This window comes from Mus musculus, chromosome 4 (genome assembly GCF_000001635.26).
Source record: "Mus musculus strain C57BL/6J chromosome 4, GRCm38.p6 C57BL/6J".
NCBI classification, from domain to species: domain Eukaryota; kingdom Metazoa; phylum Chordata; class Mammalia; order Rodentia; family Muridae; genus Mus; species Mus musculus.
Window position 1 is genome coordinate 39,285,221 of NC_000070.6, and position 12,539 is coordinate 39,297,759.

Sequence of the window (12,539 nt, forward strand, 5' to 3'; positions counted from 1 at the left end):
TTATTAAAAACATGCATTTTCTTTGTCTCAAGTATTTATTGAATAAATTAAATACTTAGGCCTATAAAAAATAAAGTACTGATGGCAGCTTATTAAGATTGTTGATGACATACTACTGGTAAATAATGAGCAAATAGTTCAATTGTTCTTAAGTTCAACTCTTCAGGCATAATCTTCATACATTTCCTATTTCATTTATTATATTTTATCTATATTGGTGTTTTCCCCACATACATGTCTATGCACTGTGTGAGTCTGATGACTGTGAATACCACAAGAGGATATTGAATATCTATAAATTGGAGCCACCACATGGTTGCTGAGAATCAAACCAGGTTTGTCTGGAAGAGTGAACAGTGTTCCTAACTACAGGGCCATCTCTCTTGCCCCTAATTTTATATTGGTATGTATCCCAAGATCTATAAAAAAAAATTCAACCAAGGTTAGAAATAACACAATAATCCCAAATATTTACATAGTCAAATATTCATCAATAGAAAAATTGATTGATATACTGTAATAAAAGTGCTGATAAGATACCTCCTGGCACTGGAGCTGGGGTAAGGCAATAAGTTGGGGATGGAACTTAGGAGAGCTTAGGAGAGGATATGTCAGGAGTACAAAGGTCCTTCTGCTCAGAGATAGCACCAAGGAAACCAGGAATGCTAAATATGCAGATTTTCTCTCCAACAAAAAAGATCTATAACCCATTTTCTGTCAAAAAGTGCAGAATTGATGGATATATTGTAATATGTCAATGGAATAAAATCTAATAATCCCCATTAAAAATCAACTTTAATGAAACCACATGGACTACTGTCAAAACCATTATATTAATCCAAGTAGAAAAAATTCAGATCTATGATGTACACATTTATCATATATGATACATGGTTACCTTTATTTGAAGTTCTACTCTAGGAAACAGTAACAGATGTGCTAGAATGAAAAAGAGTGATAGCTGTATTGAGAACAAAGTGTTATTGGGTTATTAGATGATAGGAACAGCCAGAGGTTGATGTCAACATTTGTCTTTCTGTGTGCTTAAGAAGTATGCATTTTATTGTATAAAAATGTTGATTTTTCATAAGAAGATAGCCCCACTGAAGAGATATGAGCATGAGCCATGAAACATGCTATTTTCCTGGTAGGATGTAGTTTTAGGTAAAAATAACCTTTCTTCCCAAAATAAAATACTCTATTTTGCTATTACAATAGCAGTGAAGAGGACATTGATAGACCAGACCAGAATACGCTAGAAGCTACAGAGCCACAGACTAGAAAAAGGTCTCACTAAGTTCACAAGCAAAACAGGCACACATTCTGTGCAAATGGATGAGGTGGGCCACTCCAAAGGCTCTACACAAAATGAACTTTGAACAGTTGGACACTCTACATCAAAGGATACCTGAAATTACAATTCATGTAGTGTAATAGGAAAGCAATGTCTCAACAGAAAATTGCATTTGATAGGATCTCATGGACCTCAAAAGAAGAGAAGCTGATTCAATATGTGCAGTGCAAGAAAAATGAGGGTCCAGTCTCGTCCAGAGCTTTAAAGGACTCAGCTTTAAAGATAAGGATAATTTTTGGTCCTCAACAAGACAGAATTGCGACTTGTGAGTAAATTTATGTTCATATGAATAAAACCATAAAACATAAGCATAAATTTATCATAATAAACATTTAGTTTTATATTCTTTCTATAGATCCATTCTATTTAAATGAATGTCTTTCATCTTTTATATAATAAAAGAATCTCTGTAGTGATTATTGCAGATATACGTAAATTGAGTGTTCTTTTTTAATGCTGTTAATTATCTAAAACAACTCTTTATATCACAAAACACAGTGATAGTATAATCCTTACTCTCTGAAATTGCTAATTGTTGGGGCAGACCTGAAGCTCAACAAGACTTGTAATCTAGAAAAGACTTAGCTACTCACCAAAATTTGATAAGAGGGATGTGATGTTCATAACAAAATAAGCTCCAAATTTAAATGTGTTTTGATGGCTGACTGTAGGCAAAATAAGAGAAATGGTGAAAGAAAAGAAAATTTATTATATAATTCTATCAGGTTAAATTAAAGCAAAAAAAATCATTCAAAACACAAATACATGGATATGATCTTTGTATCAAGGATAAGCTTAAAATCCGTGTGCTGTCCTTTAATCTTAATATTGTCTAGATAGCATAAGTTGAAAATTGATTAATGTCTTATATAACAAACAGACATAAAGTAATAGTAATACTTTCTAGTGAAGTTGGTAGTCTGTAGCTCAAAGATGAGATTTCCAGAATGGACCTGAAAATATTATTACTTTGCATTTGTTTATCCATTGCTTTTGTTTCTGTTGAACTTAGATCACTATCAGGTTTGAATTGGTTACTGAATTGGTTACTCAACTCCATCTGAAAATTACTACTCATGTGGTAGAAAAAAGGAAAGATGAGGTATCAAAAAGACATACTAGTAGCCATTTCTTTTACAGAAAATAGCTGAAAGTATTTTGGTCAAAGTAATGGTCCTTTGTATTCCCAAATATTACCTAGAAATCCTTATATAAGTGTCTTCATAGAGGCTGTTTTAAAGTCCTTTTCTTGTGCTTCAGCTGTGTTGGAATACTCAGGGCCTGCTGTGGTAGGGTTACTGGGGTCTAGTGAAGACGTATTGTCCTGGGTGCTATTGATTATGTTTTTATGCTGGTGTCTAGTCATCTGAAATTGGGAAGGTTATAGCTCTAATTGCTGATATCTGGTTTTGGCTATGCAGGGAGGGAGCTTTGTTCCTTTGTTTATGTCTCTTCTCTGGATGTTAGAAGAATATGCTGCCTGTGGATTGCCTGGTAGGACATCTGTGTGGACCTGATAGGTATGGCCACTGGAGGTTCCAATAAGATGTGTTTCTGGATATTGGGGGTTGGCACTTAGGAATAAGGATAGGCTAAGGTTATGAGGGATCTCAAAGGAGGAAGGAAAGCAGTGTTTCATCAGGATCTGCTGACTTAGTTTCCTTAGAAAGGGGTAGGAAGTAATGACAGAATGCAGAGCTGGATCTGCTGACTTAGTTTCCTTAGAAAGGGGTAGGAAGTAATGACAGAATGCAGAGCTGGGGGTGAGAAAGGCAGATTAGACTAGACAGAATGGAAGGAGAAGTAAAACTTTACTTGCCAAATTTAAATCAAGATCAGATAATTTGAAAAGACCTGAAACCCCTGGCAAAAAGAAAGTCACTCAAAGTATCCCAAAGCAAACAGAACCCAGAGCCAGAGGGGTTCAGCACAGAATTTCACCAGACTTTGAAAGAATTGCTAATGCTAGTACTCCACAAATTATATCACAGCTTAACAACAGAAGGAGCGTTATCCAATTTATTTTATGAGACCACTCTTCACTCTCATAACAAACCACATAAAGATTCAACAAAGAAAGAAAATTACAGACCAATTTCCCTTATGAACATGCATGCAAAATTTCTCCAGGAAATACTTGCAAATTGAACCCTCAAACACACTGAAAAGATCATCTACCATTAGCAAATAGGCTTCATGCCAGAGGTGCAGGGATGGTTCAATATACAGAAACGATAAATGAAATCCCCTATGTAAACAAACTGAAAGGGGAAAAAAGTGCATGACCATCTCCTTAAGGCAGAAAAGGCCTTTGACAAAATCCAATATCCCTTCATGATATAAGTCATGGAGAGAATAAGGTTACAAGGGACATACCTGATTATAATGAAGGCAGTTTACAGCAAGCCCATAGCCAACATCAATTTAAATGTAGAGAAACTTATGGCAAATCCATTAAAATCTAGAACAAGAAAAGGTCATTGACTCACTCCATACCTCTTCACCATAGTACCTGAAGCTGTACCTGAAGCAATAAAACAACTGAAGAAGATCAAGGAGACACAAATATGAAAGGAAGAAGTCAAAGTATCTTTATTTCAAGATGGTATAATAATATACATAAGTGACCCTAAAAATTCACCCAGAAAAGTCCTACAGCTGATAACATGTTCAGCAAAGTAGCAGGATACAAAGCAACTCATAAAAATAAAAATTCCCTCCTATATACAAATGACAAAGGGATTAAGGAAAAGATCAGGGAAACAACACCTTTCAAAATAGCCTCAAATAATATAAAAATTTTTGATATAACTTTAACTTAACAATTGAATGACTGTATAATACAAAAAAGTCAAGCCTTTCGAGAAAAATATTGAAGAAGATATCAGAAAATGGAAAGATGTCCCATGCTCATAGATGGGTATGATTAATAATATAAAAATGGTCATCCTACATTAAGCAATATACAGGTTCTATACAATCCTCACCAAAAATCTAACACAGTTCTTCACAGATCTTGAATGGACTACTCTGTTTCATATGGAAATTTGGAAACCCAAAAGGGTAAGAATGGCTTGAACAATTCAGAACAATAAAAGAATTGGTGGAGGTACCATAATTACCAGTTCCAAATTGTACTACAAAGCTAATAAAAACAGCATAGTATTGAGGAAAATACTGATTGATTGAATTTAATTGAAGACCAAGATATAAGTCTACACATGTATAGATACCTGATTTCTTTTTTATTTCATTTTTTTTTTTTTGGTAAAGAAGCCAGAAATACACACTGGAAAAAGACAGCCTCTTTAACAATGGTGCTGTTCAAAGTGGATGTCTGCATTTGGGAAAGTGTAAATAGATCCATACTGTTCACCTTGCACTAAATGACTCCAAAACCAGATACACTCAACCTGATGAAAGAGAAAGTGGGGGATAGTCTTGAACTCACTGACACAGGAGAAGACTTTCTGAAAAGAACATCATTAGCTCAGGCACTAGCATACAATGTTAAACTGAAATTTTCCTGTAAAGCAAAGGACACCATCATTTCAACAAAGCAACAACCTATAGAATGGGAAAAGAATTTTACCAACTCTACATTTAATACAGTACTGCAGGATATTTGATCACACTGTGAACCTTGAGATTGTGCTATTTATGGGAGGGGCGGGGGGGGGGGCTGTTCCTAGTTGTGTGCCTCAGCCCTTAGCATATACCATTAATCCCTTTGGCCTAAATATAGACTTGCTCTTAGTACACATCCTTAATCACAAACAATGAAGGTAAATTTAATTTATAGATGGATGCAGGTAGTTTTGAAAAATATGTCTAATTGAGTGGCAAAGTGAAGAGTCAGAAAAAAAATGACAGATTAGGATATGCCCAACCCCCCCATGAGAAACGAGAGGAAAGGAAAACTGCCTACTGGGCAGTGCAGAGAAAGAAGGTAGTTCTACTGGGAGAATTTTACAGAGACAGGTGTAACTGAGAACAGTCTGGACACAGGTGAACACAGAATAAGCCAGAGGATGAGAAGTAGTCAGAAGATTAGAACATATTACCAAAGTTAGATTGAGGTCAATTCAGTAAGAAACTGAGAGAAACAAGTTTGACTCAGTCATCTTGGAGAGGAATTTGAGCTGGCATAGCTGAGTTGAGCCAGCCAGCCAGAGCTCAGAAAGAACTAGAAAGGGTGAGCTTATTCAACAGTAAGTCTCAGAGGCAGAAAACATTAGAGGCCTAGAAAAAATTATAGGGAGGGTAAAAGCTTCTAGGACAAGGCTTGGGCTAGCAGACTGAGACGGTGATCCTCCAAGACAAGTAAAACAGAATAAAAGTTACACTTACATAAATGACTAATATCCAAAACATATAAAGAGCTGAAAAATGGTATATCAAAAAAATACCCTGTTAAAAATTGGGTACAGATCTAAGCAGAGAATTCTCAATAGAGGAAACTCAAATGGCTGAGAAACACTTAAGTAATGTTCAATTTTCCTAGCTGTCAGGGAAATGAGATATCAAAACTGCTTTGAGATTCTATCTTACATCTGTCAGAATGGTCATGATCAATAACACAAGTGCTAACTCCTGCTAGCAAGAATGTGGAGCAAGGGGATCATTCATCCATTGGTGATGGAAATACAAACTTTTATAGCTACTGTAGAAATCAGTGTGGTGGTTCCTTAGAAAAATAATAATTGATCTACCTCAATACCACTCTTGCTCCTATTCCTAGTGGACACTTCATCCTTCTTGAAGGACACTTGTTCAATCATGTTCATTGCTGCTCCATTCATAATAGACAGATGTTGGAAACGACCTAGATATCCCTCACCTGACAAATGGATAAATAAAATATGCTATATTTATACAATGAACTATTACTCAGTTAAGAAAATGAAATCATGAAATTTGCAGACTAACGGAACTAGAATATAAATCATTGTGAGTGTGGTAACCCAGACACAGAAAGATAAATATGGTATCTATTTGCTTATGAATGTACAGTTATGTATGTTAGCTATTAAATAAATGATAACAAGCTACAATCCATAGTCCCAGGGAGGTCAAGTATAGAGAGAAGGGGAAATGCAATCAGAATATATTGTGTGAGAAAATAATCTATTTTAAATAAAAAAGAGGTACAGGAGTAACAAGCCTGCTAACCTCGGGGCAGCATATCACCTACAAAGTTCCCATGAGAGAAACCAATCATCTTGTAATATGAGAAAATAGTGTCTTTAAAAAGCCCACAAGTCTCAATGTTTTTCATAACTCTGTGGCTTTGGGAATTCATCAGTGCTTTAGCCGGTGACTAACAGGAAAATGTGCTAAGCAATACATGAAATACATGAGCAGGGACCAGGTAGACAGCTCTTACACAATGACTTTCCTCTTATTTTCTGAAGAAATTAAAGCAAACATAATATTCCTCAAGGCATAAATACTTGTTGAGAATACCTGGGATAACATAAAAATTCATAAAACAAAGCTTTAAAAAAGGCATTTTTACAGGCTTGAGGGTAAGAGGGAGACTGTCAGGTTTACTACCTCTTGAGACTCCCAGGAAAATTCTCTCTCTTCTCTTCTAGCCCCTGTTTGCTGCTAATAATTAGCTCTGTTTTGTTTTGTTCTTCATACAATATATCTGGAAACATGTCTTCTGTGAGGTATAAACTCTCCCACCATATCACGGTCTTCCATAAATATTAAGATGTTCTATAGATACATTGTTCCACTAGTCTCTGCTTATACAGACCTTTATCTTGTTTATTGTCTAATGATATCTTTCTGGACCTGACCTATCAGCAGACGGTAAAGACATTTATTTAACCTAATGTCAAAGAAAAATCTTAGGAATTTCCTTTTGGAGGCATCATCTCATCACCATTAAGCAAGACAGAAAATGAGGTTGTGTTGTTGAGAAAAAAGGATACAGCTAAGCAAGCTTCCTGAGCACTGGTTGTCAAGTACCAAGGAAAAGAATAGTTTCTCCCATCATTTACACATAAATGTGGAACATTCACACATTTAGCTCTTGAAATTTAGTGTCACTTGCAGGGGAGAAAAAAAAAGATGGTGATGTGATCAAAGTAGGACACATATGTGAAACAAAATGGGGTGAAACTCCCTTACTTAGCAGATGGTTCAAAATGAAATTGCAAAGTGATACGCTGTGACATTTGGGTTTTAAAAAGAAAAAATAAGCAATAAAAGCTACAATCTAATTCATTACTAGTTGCCTTGAAATGTTCCTTTACACAAAATACAGTAAGAGGCGTAAATATCTGCTAAGTCACATTCATAGAGTCAATATAAAGGGTTTGATATTTTCCAAAGTAGTGATTGAAAGTCTGCAATATCAGCTGTTCATTGTCCTTCTATAAAATCATTTGTAAAATTTTTCACAAAAACTTCCTCAGGGATCCACCCCATAATCAGCTTCCAAACGCTGACACCATTGCATACACTAGCAAGATTTTATCGAAAGGACCCAGATGTAGCTGTCTCTTGTGAGACTATGCCTGCGCCTAGCAAACACAGAAGTGGATGCTCACAGTCAGCTATTGGATGGATCACAGGGCTCCCAATGGAAGAGCTAGAGAAAGTACCTAAGGAGCTAAAGGGATCTGCAACCCTATAGGTGGAACAACATTATGAACTAACCAGTACCCTGGAGCTCTTGACTCTAGCTGCATATGTATCAAAAGATGGCCTAGTCAGCCATCACTGGAAAGAGAGGCCCATTGGACATGCAAACTGTATATGCCCCAGTACAGGGGAATGCCAGGGCCAAAAAAATGGGAATGGGTGGGTAGGGAAGTGGGGGGGGGGGTATGGGGGACTTTTGGGATAGCATTGGAAATGTAATTGAGGAAAATATGTAATAAAAAATATTTTAAAAAAAGATGTTTGAAAAGATATTCAAGTAGTTCTAATAATGAAATGAAATAGTATGGCTCTGAACCCACATTCCCTTTAGCCAGTTAGAAAACACTGAAGAAGGAAAACAAACAGAAACATCTTTCCTTCTTTTCATACAGCATCTCCAATCAACCAGTCAATCAATTAATCAATCAATCAATTAATTCTACTATTATCTGTACCTCTGGTGAGTAATCTCCAACCCTAACAATTCTTTTAGTGTTCAAACTAGCAGCTGTACAAAAGCTAGCCTAGTCTCAGTATATCAGCAAGGAAATATTATAGTCATGTTACATTTTACATTATACGACATACCATAAGAAACTATGGTTATAATTATTTATGCTACTATCATATGCAATGCTTAAAAATAACATGATTTATATTATAATCAAATATATTATAATTATAAATCTCATTTTTTTCTAATAAAATAAAACCTTAGAGCACAGAGAAGTACTTATTTAAAGCTATATTGAGATTCTATCTTACCCAGTCAGAATGTCTATTATCAAGACAAAACAAGTACAACAAACATTTGTCACAGTGTGGATTGTGTACATATACTACCAGTTGGTAGAATGTGATCCCATCCAGCAATTATGGAAACCAAAGAAACTAAAATAAGATCTATCCTAGGTCTGACCCTTCTGGATATGTCCTTGTATCACAAGTCAACACATCATAGAGACACTGGCACAAAGGTATTTACCGCAGCACTGTTCACAGTAGCTGAATATTGACTCTACCTAGGTGTTGCTCAACGTAGAGATGGGTAAAGAAAGATGTGGTATGTCAACATGTTGAACTATTTTCAGACATAAATACCAATTATTATTATTATTATTATTATTGAATTATTTCAATGCAGGAATAAATTTAAATGTTCGAAAGCAACCTGTTTGGGCAGGAAGTCTAGAATAAATGCACAGCACATCTATAGGGTGGGAGGGAAGCAACATGGCAGGGGGCTGGGAATAATACCTCTACATGAGTTTAGTCAGCCTCAAAGACAAATAGTGTGTGTTTCCTCTCCTCCATAAGATTATGAAGGCATATATAACAAAAGTGGAGAAGTAATAATTATCTATTAGAAAATGGCCAAAGAGGAGATTAAAAGGAAAGTAGCAGAGTATGGGGCAAGTTGCTTGGTACCATTATGTACTTGCATGAAAATGTTCTTATGTAACATGATACCATGTACAGTGAATATAATCAATGAGAACTAAATGAATAAAAGACCACCTTGTCATGAGTAAAATATTTAACAGAATATGAAGCATATAGAACATGGAACATACGTAGAACACTCACCTAGTGTGAATGCATCTGTGTACACATGCATAAGTACAGGTGACATCTACCATGTTGGAAGAACAAGAGAAGGCAATGATAGGTGACAGAGTAGAATGAACAGTAGATCCATTTCACACCTGAGTCATGAAAAGGGATAAAATGTCAATGATCTTCCGAGTTTTAACTCAGTCACAAATATCTTTTATTGGGGGACAGTTTGTGATAGATAAGAGTATCAACGTATAATTGATAATAAAAGACCAGAATCCAAAGTGAAGCTCCACAGCTTCAGAATAACTATTCTAACTGGAGAAGGTCATTGCAATGTATGGAATCTGGATCTAGAAGGTGAATCTTAAAATGCCTATGCTTTTGTTGGCTCCAGGAATTATAATAATGACCATCATGTTTACATTATAAATAATGTAATAAAAATTTTACCAGACATGATAATAACCTGTTACAATGTGCCTGGTTATTGCATGGACTTCATCACAGTGGTTAAAACATACTTACTGTGTGCATAGTGATATATGATAATTCCCTTTTTTAACTGAAAAAAAAATTTCATGAAATATAATTTGAGCATGTTTTTCTTTCCAAGATCTGTTTCTCCTAGATTCTTTCTACTCACCCAACTTTTTAAAAGACAAACAAAACAAATTGTCCCAGAGGCACTGCAGATGTGGCTGCTATGTCACATGTGTATCAGTTGGTGACAGAAAAGAGTCTTGTCTACTCTCAGTGTTCTGACTTATGAACATCTGGGTGATTAAAAACTTAACGTCCTCTTAATAAAGCTAGCCTGAGACAATCACTAGTCCAGCACCAGAGGGTCCAGACATGCAGCTATCCTGAGATGACCAGCAATCCTATGCTAGGCAGGCCCAGATGATTTTCCAGGATGGGGAGACACCAACTGGTACCTCAGGTCCCAGGCAGGAGTGAGACTGGAACAACCTTCATGAGGGACCCCTCTGGTGGGCAGGGAAAGGCATGATCCCCAGGTGACCACTAGACCTGGACAGCCTGAGATAATCACCTGTCCAGTGCCACATGTGGTGTGTGTGTGTGTGTGTGTGTGTGTGTGTGTGTGTGTGTGTGTGTGTAGGGGTGGACCATATCTGGGATGACCCCTGTACTCTACCATAATGCTCCAAGAGTGCATAGCACTCCTGAGACCACTCCAGAGATGACCCCAGACATTCACACTCCGCAGGTATGACTAAAAGAAGCAAATAAGTGGTAGAAAAATGGAAGAAAAAGAGAAAATGAAGGATGTAGGCACAATGATGAGAGGAAGGACTGCAGTCTCGAGGGTAGTGAGGAACAGTTTGCTATAAGTTGCCAATGATGCCATTTAGGATGACGATGGAGCCCTGACCTGTGCTACTACTGGGAGCCACATCTGAATCTGTGGCCCTGCAGCAGCAGAGGCCTGTTACCATTAAAGGTTAGGAGGAATTTCCTGGTCTGGACTACTGCCCAGAGACATATCAATGTCTGAATGCTGTGCAGAACTCCCCTCACCCCTCAACTGGGTATCATGAAAGAACTGGTCCTAGAGGCATGAAAGCAGGAGAACTGAGGCTGACTAAGTGCGGGGGAGGAGGGGTATCACCAAGGCCTGACACTATTACTGATGCTATGATGTTCCTACAGACAGGAGCCTAACTTGACTGTCCTCTGAGAGGCCCAACAAGCAGCTGACCAAGCCAGACACAGATACTTCCACCCAACCACTGGATTGAAATCCGGGACACCTATTGTTGAATTAGGGGAAGGATTAAAGAAGCTGAAAGAGAGGGTGACCTAATAGGAAGAGCAGCAGTCCCAAATAACCTGGACCCCAGGGAGCTTCTAGAAACTGAGCCACCAACCAAGCAGCATACAGGGGTTTGGTCTGAGTCCCCCACCCCCGCACCTATATAGCAGAGGACTGCCTGATCTGCCCTCTATTGCAGAGGAGGCTAATCCTAGAGAGACTTGAGGCCCCAGGGAAGGGGGAGGTCTGGCAAGGGGGAGCACCCTCTCAGAGGCAAAGGGAAGAAGGATTAGATGAGGAACTGTGGGAGGGGGGACCAGAAGGAGGCCACAGCTGAAATGTAAATAAATAAAATAATTTTAAAAATAAAAGGTTATGCTAATTGCATGTAGAAGAGACATGGTCTCCGTATGCGAAGATCATTAGCTTTTATCTGTAGTGAGTAAAAGGGTTTGGGAAGTGAACAACCTGTGTGACCACACAAGGCAGATCTGCCCAGTGTTACAGAGTCCGGAATGGACACTAAAGCTTAACCTCCCTGACACCAACATACGAATAGGTTCACTCTTGTAAAACTCTCTCAACCTCTGTCGTCTCCTAGTTTCATATAAAGTCAGCCATATCAGCCTTGAGTCAGCAGTGAGACCCTGTATAGAGCTCTAGTCCTTCTACAGAGCTCTCACAAGTGCCCAATTCCAGCCTTACTGGGTGACTGCTCTTTCACCCCTTCCACACCTGAATAACATTCCAAGTCCTACTTCAAATGGAAAAACATCTGAATATCAGAGACATTTAAATAAGAATTAAGCCCACTAGGCTTTGAGTGACCGTGGGGGGTAATGTGCTTCTTTGCTTCATTTGCTGAGGGACACTTAAAAAGCCAGAAAGTTTTAACACAGGATTTTCTAGTTTACTACAATCTTATATTAGACCCATATAGAAGAGTTGCTAACTGTCAGGTAGTTCAGATCCAGGCCTCATTGAGAACTCCTTCATGGAGTGAACTGTGGAGCAAGAAGCCAAATGGTCAACCCCATGACCATGAAAATGGCCATGAGAAAGGCCTATGGCAGATACACACTCTCCTCTCTGACACTCCTTTGTGTTAAAATAAGCAGGTGTCTCAGAGTCTTAGACTTGCTATCAGGATACATAATTTTTGTGCTGATCAGAGAATAACATTACTAAGTGGAC

The 12,539-nt window shown here is 37.7% G+C and overlaps 1 non-coding gene across 1 annotated transcript; it reads left to right on the forward strand.

The window, feature by feature from the left end:
• The first annotated feature begins 10,242 nt into the window (after nucleotides 1–10,242).
• Gm23607 lies at nucleotides 10,243–10,368 on the forward strand. Its single transcript, XR_003955515.1, has one exon. It is a non-coding gene; the product is annotated as a small nucleolar RNA SNORA17 (small nucleolar RNA).
• The last annotated feature ends 2,171 nt before the right edge of the window (nucleotides 10,369–12,539 follow it).